The sequence below is a fragment of the Myotis brandtii genome, unplaced genomic scaffold (genome assembly GCF_000412655.1).
Source record: "Myotis brandtii unplaced genomic scaffold, ASM41265v1 scaffold112, whole genome shotgun sequence".
In the NCBI taxonomy this organism is placed as follows: domain Eukaryota; kingdom Metazoa; phylum Chordata; class Mammalia; order Chiroptera; family Vespertilionidae; genus Myotis; species Myotis brandtii.
This window is the reverse complement of record NW_005353838.1, coordinates 10,127,585-10,136,609: the sequence shown is the minus strand read 5'-3', so window position 1 is coordinate 10,136,609 and position 9,025 is coordinate 10,127,585. Positions and strand designations below refer to the sequence as shown.

General features: G+C 38.3%; 1 protein-coding gene across 9 annotated transcripts in view; it reads right to left on the bottom strand.

Annotated features, from left to right (window-relative positions):
* Nucleotides 1-9,025, bottom strand: part of OSBPL6 (oxysterol binding protein-like 6) — a 173,492-nt gene that overhangs the window by 154,109 nt on the left and 10,358 nt on the right. For 8 of the 9 annotated variants that reach the window (XM_014546283.1, XM_014546308.1, XM_014546314.1 and 5 more), the window contains exon 1: nucleotides 8,489-8,633. The exons of the other annotated variant lie outside the window; for it this stretch is intronic. The gene's annotated coding sequence lies outside the window, so the exon portion shown is untranslated. Of the gene's footprint in view, nucleotides 1-8,488; nucleotides 8,634-9,025 lie in introns of those variants that run through there. 9 annotated transcript variants of the gene reach the window in all.

Below are 9,025 nucleotides of genomic sequence, written 5' to 3'. Positions count from 1 at the left end.
ATTTTAAGAATATTTCTCTAAAGGCTTTCTGGAATTCCTAAAGAAAATCTATCTATTTTAAAAAAGTAATTCCAAGAAATTATCAAAAATAGCATAAAATTGTCAAGTAACACCATCCTTCCACACAGTAATACATTCTGGCACAAAGCACCTTTAGATTCAATATTATCATCTGAGTTGCATATTTAAGCCAAAACTCGGGGGAAGATGTATGACCTAATTCATCAGGAACAACAATCCAGCACCAACTTCAAAAAGAGATTACTAATTTCCTGTTTTACGTACAGTCATCATGCCTATGCCAGCAGAGGAGAAAGGAAGACAGTTATCATGATTTGTGGATAGTTTTGAAAGTATCTGAAAAGACAGATCATTGCTTGCATTTAACTCATAAGTTATTGCTTTGCAAAGAAATGTCAAATGGCCTGTTTGAAATTTTTAAAAAGAGCAACTATAAAGCTCCAGCATCTCCAACATAAAGAAATGAATTTTAATCTTTGTTTACTTTATTCCTGGCTTTGAAAAATCTAATCCTTAAAACCTGGTCATTTTACACTACATAGCCTTCTCGAAAAGAATAATTAGTCGTTCTTCTCAGAGTTTTTAAAAATATTTCTTACATAGAGAAACAAATAATTGTCCATTAGCTACCCTATAATGGACATTTGAGACTAGTAGAAGTATAGCACTGCTTTTCCAAATGTTTTCCTTTATAGCTTAAGGGAAAAACTCAACAAGTTTTTTTCTTCTGTGCTCCCAAAGATTAGAGTGTAAATACAAACTAAAGAAAGCTATAATTAGCATTTATAATAGCAAACAATGTACAGTGTAATTTTATCTGAGTCAATTAACAAAAATTATACATTCAACATTTACTGAAAGGCCACTATGCACAAGGCTATGTGACGTGGGAGTTAAAAAGATGAATAGATAGAGCTTTCAACTGCTATGAAAAGCCCTTTAATAGCATTAGTTTTGGGGATTTAACAAGTGAAAATAAAAAACAACCCTTAATGGTTATCAGTCCCGCTGAGGCTCCCCATGACGTCTGAGCAGTCACTCAAGGGCAGATAAAGGTTGAAAACTCAATATCTCAGCGAGCCGAGAACCATAGGATATAGCCCCAAACCCAATCCAGGCAGAAAAATCAGTGTGTCTTCTTCTAAAAAGACCAAGAAAAACACTGAGCAGCAAATACACAAGCATCCTCAGGAGCAAATCAACAGAAATAACAAGTGTGTGGAAGGGGTAATGGTTGGGGTTTGGGGAAGAACAGTAGAGAGGAGGGAAAAGAATGTTTATTTTTATTTATTTAAAGCAGAACTTCTGCATAAAGCCAAAAATTAAAAGGCTGCCTTTACAAAATGACACATGGAAGTTGTCATTTGATTTTAGGAAACTGGGGTTTATATTTATTTCTTTTTGTCACCAATCAGGATTAACAATTTGGTCTTATTTACTATCTGCCAGATAGTATTTATACACTGAAGATAGGAAAACCATAGCATCCAATCCAAAATCTAAAGGACACATGCTACATCCTATTTTCTCTCAGAAAAAAAAAAATCATAAATTATCATTAAGTAATAGTCACTAAATACCAGCCATGTACTAAATGCTGGGTGAATTAGACAAAGTTAAATTTGAAAAAAGTATTTTATTTAAATATTTACCCATTAACTTAAAAACTAAGAGCCAATTACATTCTCTATGGCAATTATAGTTGCCATGTGTTTGATGCTGCTACCACTACAGCAGTGATGATTCCCAATACCACTGCTGACTGGTTACTACTACTACTTTCATCCGTCAGGCTACTCCTATTATGAGCCAGAAGAGTACAGAACTCGACACAATTTGAAAGTTAGGTCCTAATATATCCCCATGTTACAGCTAAAGAAATCACTTTGGCAAGTTACTTAACCTCTGTGTCTCAGTTTCTCATCTCTAAAATGGAGCTAATAATAGTACTAACCCACAGCATTATTGTGAGAACTAAATGAGTTAATTCAAATAAAGTGCTTAAAACAATGGCTGACACACAATAAACTGCACATGCATGAGCTATCGTTGTGTCTGTTTTCACAATTCATAGGCAATTCTTTTTTTTTCTTAATCCTTACCCAAGGACTTGCTTAGAGAGATGAAAGGAGAGAGAGAGAGAAACATCAATGTGTACCTTTCATACATGCCCTCACTGGGAATGGAACTGGCAACCTTTAGATGCACAGGACAACGCTCAACCAATTGAGGCACTCCCACCAGGCCATAGGTAATTCTTTCTTACTAAGCCCTCTCATACATCCTGAGTGGGAGTTAAGAAATTATTTTTTTTAAATGTCTAAAGGGCTAGGCCAGGGAACATGTTACGCCTACTTGATATCTCTTAAGGTGTACGTATGTGAAGAACCTTGAAGAAATAATAAAATTCATTCGAGCGACAAAAACACAGTATATGATGATGAAAAATACATTTATTTTTTAATGTATACATGTACACTGATAGTCCGACAGAAAACTTTATGACTCCGTTTGATATTATCAGTGGGACTTTTGCTGCCGAGAGAAACATAGAAATTTATTCCCCTTTCGTTAGTACCGGTGGCCAAAGCGAGAGAGAAGGTTTCATTTTTATAGAGTGAAATTTTGAATAAGTAGGTGAGGCGGTTGTCTTGTCAACGAAAACCCGTTGCGTCTGAGGCTGAAATCAAAACACTGGTCGGATCTAGGAAGGCAGGGAGAGTTAAGGCAGAGGCATAGAAATTGCTCTTCCCCTCTCTCGTCAATCCATGTCTATGGTCTTTAAGATAACTTGTTATGTAAAATTATTTATTTATCTAAGATGCACCTACACTGAATTTATCTGAAAAATAAAAAAGTCGATATTAAGAAAAAAAATTGTAAATGGAAGATTATAAGAGAGGGTTTCGCATGCCAGCAAAAGTTACTGGTGTGCCATGTTTGGCATGCGGGCCAGGGGTTGCCCACCCCTGGGCTAGGCTGTTAAAGGATAAGTGACAAAGTCCTGAAAGTGTACATATTCCTTAGCCCTTAATCCAGTCATTCTAGGGAATAATCAGAGTTGTACACAAAGATCTCTAGCCAAAGCCATTCATCAGGTTCTTAATAACTAGAGGCCCGGTGCATGAAAATTCATGCACTCAGGGAGGGTCTCTCAGCCCAGCCTGCACGCTCTCACAATCCGGGACCCCTCAGGTAGGGTCCAGTCCCATTGCAGCATGGCTCTGGTTCCCTGGACCTATGGGCCAGGGGGGAGGGACCAAGAGGCCAGTCTGATCGCAACATGGCTCCGGTTCCCCAGAGCCTGCGGGCAGGGGGAGGGACCCAGAGGCCAGTACGATGGCAGCATGGCTACATTCCCACAGCTCCCTCCTGCCGCCACACCGCGGACAGCCGGGGCCCACAGCTCCCTCCTGCCGGCCACAGGCAGCCAGGAACCAGGACTGACTCCCGCTGCAGGCCACTGGGACCCTAGCCTGGTGTTCAGTCGTCCATTAGGATATTTTAGGTCGTGACGGACCCTGGCTCTTTATATATTAGGAGGCCAAAAAAATACCTAACTATCCAACTAAAGTTAAGTAAAACATGGCATGTGCATAAAATGAAATATTCTATATCTATTAAAATTTTAATTTATCAAAACAGTAAAAAGATCAGTGGTTGCCAGGGGTCAGAGGAGGGAGGAATGAATAGTTAGAGCACAGAGGATTTTTAGGGCAGTGAAACTATTCTGTATGATATTATAATAGTGGGTACATGTTGTTATATATTTGTCAAAACCCATGAAATGTACAACACCAATAGTGAACCAGAATGTAAACTATGAGCTGTGGTTCAGTAATAAATGTTCCACTCCCATGTGAAGTGTTGATAGTGGAAGCTGGACTTGTTTGAGGGAAGAAGGTATATGGGAAATCTCTGCTCAGTGTTGCTAAGAACCTAAAAATGCTCTAAAAATAAAGTTTATTTAACAAATAAAGTTTAGGAGAATAATCAATAACACAGAAATAGTTATGATAGATTGTTGAGTAAAAGAAAGCAATTCGTAAAAAATTGAAGAATAATATACCCAAATGTTAAAATTTAGCTTCTTGATGCCATATAAGTCATTTTAAAATACACTTTCTTAGGGCAATGAACACACAATACAATATACAGATGATGTATTATAGAATTGTACACCTCAAACCTATGTAATTTTATGAACCAATGTCACCCCCAATAAATTCAATTAAAAATAAATAAGTAAAAGTTTATTATAACATTAAAAAATATACTTTTCTGTATTTGCAAATTTTTCTACAATTAACTTGTATCATTTTCAATACAGGCAGATTTTTTAGGACTTTCCTTTAAAATGTCACCCAGTGTCAATTCAGTTATTGAAAAAAGGTGTGCATGTTAAATAGAAAAGAAATAATCGCTGTTCTGAACGACACTTCTAACATCTCCAGAACCTTAAAAGAAATCTCACCAATTACTTAAAGTCGGCTATCTTTGAGATATCATGCATTTATTCCACAAACAGTTTAGATCACCTCTCCTAGGTGCTGGGAATCATCAGTACCTAAGGCACACACTGAGAATTAGGAGACCAATCACAACAAATGAACACATAAGGAAGGAGATGTTCTCAGATGGGACGCCCTGGGGTGGGGGTGGGGGTGGACGCACTTTAGTGGAGGGCTGGAAAAGGCCTCACTGACATTCCAGATGACACAGGAAAGGTGAGGAGGAGCCCATGAGGCATAGAAGCAGGAAGAGTATTCTAAAGAAAGAAAAAGAACAAGCACCACAGCCCTGCAATGGGAATAACCCAGGTTTATTTCAAGGACAGCAAGCAGGCCAGTGAGGCTGGTCATCAGTGAAAGTTGGGTATTCACCTCTGCATCTAAAATGCCTTGAGGTTATTAAACAACTTTATCCCTAAAATAACTGGTTAAGAATCCAGGCTTTGGGACCAGAGAGGCTGAGTTGGAATCCAGCTTGGTCACTTCTTATAGATGGATTGTGAGCTGGCCATCTCCTCTCTGGACATGCCCTCCTCATCTGTAAAATGGAAGTGACAGTATCTACTGCAAGAGCAGCTACAAGGCTTTAAAGGAGAGGATGATCATCTCAAATGTTTAGGAGAATGTTTAGCAGACAAAAAATGCTAAATGAATGGTAGGTGGTCTTGAAAGTGATCTTTAAGAGACTAAAAATAAATAAATAAATAACCTCCACTTTGTTTGAATCACATCAATATAAATAAATTATATCCCAGCTGATCTGATGCTTTTTCAGTTATGTAAGTACAGAACTTCCATTACAGTGTTACTTTGTCAAGAAAAGCCAATGAATCCCCAGCTCAATCTTTCTGGCCCCTAGAAAAGAAGAGGGAATTGCTTTTCATGTTCTCTCCTTGACTTTTCTATAATATTTGGGATGATAGTCCATCTCTCCTCCTAGAAATTCCTCTCTTGACTTGGGGACATGATTCTCTGTCCTTTCCCATTTACCTAACTGTTCTTCTCTACCTTGGATACCTCCTGTTCTTCCCATCTTCTAAAAATGTCACCAGTTCCTAAATGTTTAGCCACGCCCCTCTTACCCACAGTACCTCCTCGGATGCTTCCCTGCTTCCAGAGGTACTCACAGTGCTAAATCAGATTCTTGATGTGACACTTACCTCATTATACTATGTATTATACTAAATTATGTCTTATCTCCCCTATTGGATGGGTAAATTCTTGAGAGCAGGATTGACAGCTTAATCATCTTTCTGTCTCCCTTAAGACCTAACAAAATCTCTTGAACATAGTCACTGCTATAAGTAACTAAGTGGATAAGCATATAAAATACTTTTACCATTAAAACAGAGCCTTACAAGCACTGTGGGAAATTTTCCTATTTCTCTCAAATTAGCTTATGATTTGTAACAAGGAATAAGAGATACTGACTGTATGTACATTTTACATATTTTCCTACCCTATCTAATAAAAGAGTAATATGCAAATTAACCATCACTCTGACACAAAGATGGCGGCACCCATAGCCACAAGATGGCAGTGCCCAGTCCTCTCAGCCCTGCTGGAGTCCTCCAGTCCCAGGGGGTGGCCGCTGAGAGCAGGGCCTGCTTGGCCATCGCCGCAGCGACCTGGGAGTGGCCAAGCGGGCCCCTCAGACAGCAGAGAACCACAGGGAGTGGGCCTAAGCTGTCAGTAGGACATCCCCTGAGGGCTCCCGGATTGGAGGGTGCAGGTCGGGCTGAAAAACAGCCCCCCACCCCCCATGCACAAATTTTGTGCACTAGGCCTCTAGTTATGAATATTAATATATCAATTTTCAATTGACATGCTAAAAATTATAACAGCACTTACTATGTGCCCATTCTAAGAAGTGTATATGCACTAATTCACTCTATCCTCCCATCAACCCTTTGTTTTAGGTACTATCTTTATATTTTTCATTTCATGAATGAGGTAATAAGGCAAGCAGTTAAAGGACTTATTCAAGGTCACACAGATGGACAAGGCAAAGCTAAGATTTGAACCCAGGCAGCTTTGGTCTCAGTCTGTGCTTATAATCCCAAATCTTAGCTAAATAGCCATTCACCATAAAAATCTAAATCTACATAAGCATTTTTGAACTTATTTAGAACGTTTTATGGAAACTTGTTATTTATAAGTAATATAAACAAATATATCTGTATTAACTACATCAAAGTTCTGGCTAAAGTACACATATATAATTTACTAATGCATATTTCATAATGTCACTTTTGCATTAAATATTACAATATTTTAGGCTATTTTATCCTACTTCTGGATACTTAAAGGTGTTACCAGTCTTACATGAAATCTTCTTGACTATCTTGTGAAATTTATATTTCCATATAGATTTTTTGTATTCTATATTGATTTTTAAAAGACTTTTCAAAGATTTTTAGAGAGAGAGGAAGGGAGAAGGAAAGAGAGAGAAACTAAAAATATTCATAAATATGTAAGATAAATCATACTAAGGCTACTTAGCTCTAGGTGGCACAGAGTACAACCACAATAATGTTATAATCATGTTGAAAATGACAATTTAATATATGATGATAGGTTTTTAAAGGCTATCTACATTTAACCTTAATTTCTTATCACTAGAGAATAATCTCTACTATTACAAAGTTTACTTAATTTTCAGATGTTGTTATACTTTAAGCTTTTAGTTTAATAACCTAAACATGGTGATGGAAAAATTCTACTATTAAAATGCAAAGTGAAATTTTAATCAACAAAATTCTTAAAATGTGATTAGCCACTGTCAGTAGGCCTGACTTCTCAGCAGTTTTTATTTGTTTTGTTTTGTCTTGAGTATTTTTTGTGTTGTTTTCTTGCAGCCAAGAAAGTAAGGATTTATTAAGCAGATGGTCCCATGCCCAGAGTCACAGACAGCTAATGTTTAAAGACCTGGCTCCTCAGTAATTAATTTTTTTAATTATTATTATTATTTTATTGATTTCAGAGAGGAAGGGAGAGGGAGAGAGAAATAGAAACATCAATGATGAGAGAATCATTGATTGGCTGCCTCCTGCACACTCCCTACTGGGGATCAAGCCTGCAACCAGGGCATGTGCCCTTGACTGGAATGGAACCAGGGACCCTTAAGTCTGCAGGCCAACACTCTATCCACTGAGCCAAATCAGTTAGGGCAGTAATTAATTTTTGAAGAAAAATTATTTCAGTCTTTGCCTGACCAGAAGTAAAAAACATTCAAGAATGTTCAAAACTAAAATCCTATCAACTTGAACTATAAAAGTAAACTTCTCAAATGAGACATTTGTTTGCCCTCTTTAAGAGTGTAAAGTTCATGTACATATCTTAGATGCCAACAGGCTCATTCCCCAGGTTCTTGCACTTGTTGTTCGCGCAGCCAGAAAAGAATCTACACCCAGATTTTTTTCCACAACCTGCCCCTTTCCTTCATTCAGGCTCAACTCGAATGTCTCTACCTAGCAAGGCGTTGCCTGGCCAGCCCGCCCAAAGGGGTTGAATTGTGTCCCTCAAAAAGATGTGCTGAAGTCTTAACTCCCAAAATCTCAGAATGTGGCTTTACTTGGAAACAGGGTTGCTGCAAGGTAATTAGTTAAGAGGAGGTCAGCCCTTAACCCATTGTGACTGGTGTCTTTATATGAAGAGGATACACACAGACAGAGGCTCGAGGGAGAAACAGGTGAAGGAGGCAGAGATTGGATTTATGCTACCACACACCAAGGAATTCCTGCGGCTGCAGAAGGTAGAAGAGGCAAGGAAGGATCCATCTTGATTTTGGATTTCTGGCCTCCAGCACTGTGTGAGAATACATTTCTACCATTTTGCGCCACACCGTTCATGGTACTTTGTTACAGCAGCCCCAGGACACCAACATACCCACCAACAACAATAACTGCCCTTGCCCCATCGGTCACCTTTACTGCTGCCATCATTATGACTAGTACCTGAAACAGCAATGTGCTTTTTACTGGTTGTCTCCATTCATTAGAATGTCAGTTCTCAGAGAGCAGGTCCTTTTCCGACTTCAAAGCAGAGCCTGGAATATGTAGTACATGCTCAAGAAATATTCTGTGCAATAAATGAATGATCCTGAGAATGATAATCAGATAAAAGAATATCAGAATGATAATTCATTTCCAGTAACTGGAACAGCTATAAACCCTCCTATAATCTAATAACAAAGTCTAGTACCAGATTTATCTAGCACTGAGCGAGACTTCGCACCATCTTAACTGTCTGGAAAACGAACCTCGGAGATAAAGAAAAACAGCTTCAGCAAATGCATTCCTTACTCACTACTTCCAAGATGTGGCTGAAATAATATTACTTTTTGAACTAATGTTTTCTATGTGTCGGGAGAGGGCTCATCTCATGGAAATGCAGTAGAAGCCGGATGACTGATGAAAGGAGAAAGCAAAAGATCTTCAAGGAAAACAAGTGAAAAGAAAAGAATTCTGAGGTTATTTGGTAAAGGAGCAGTT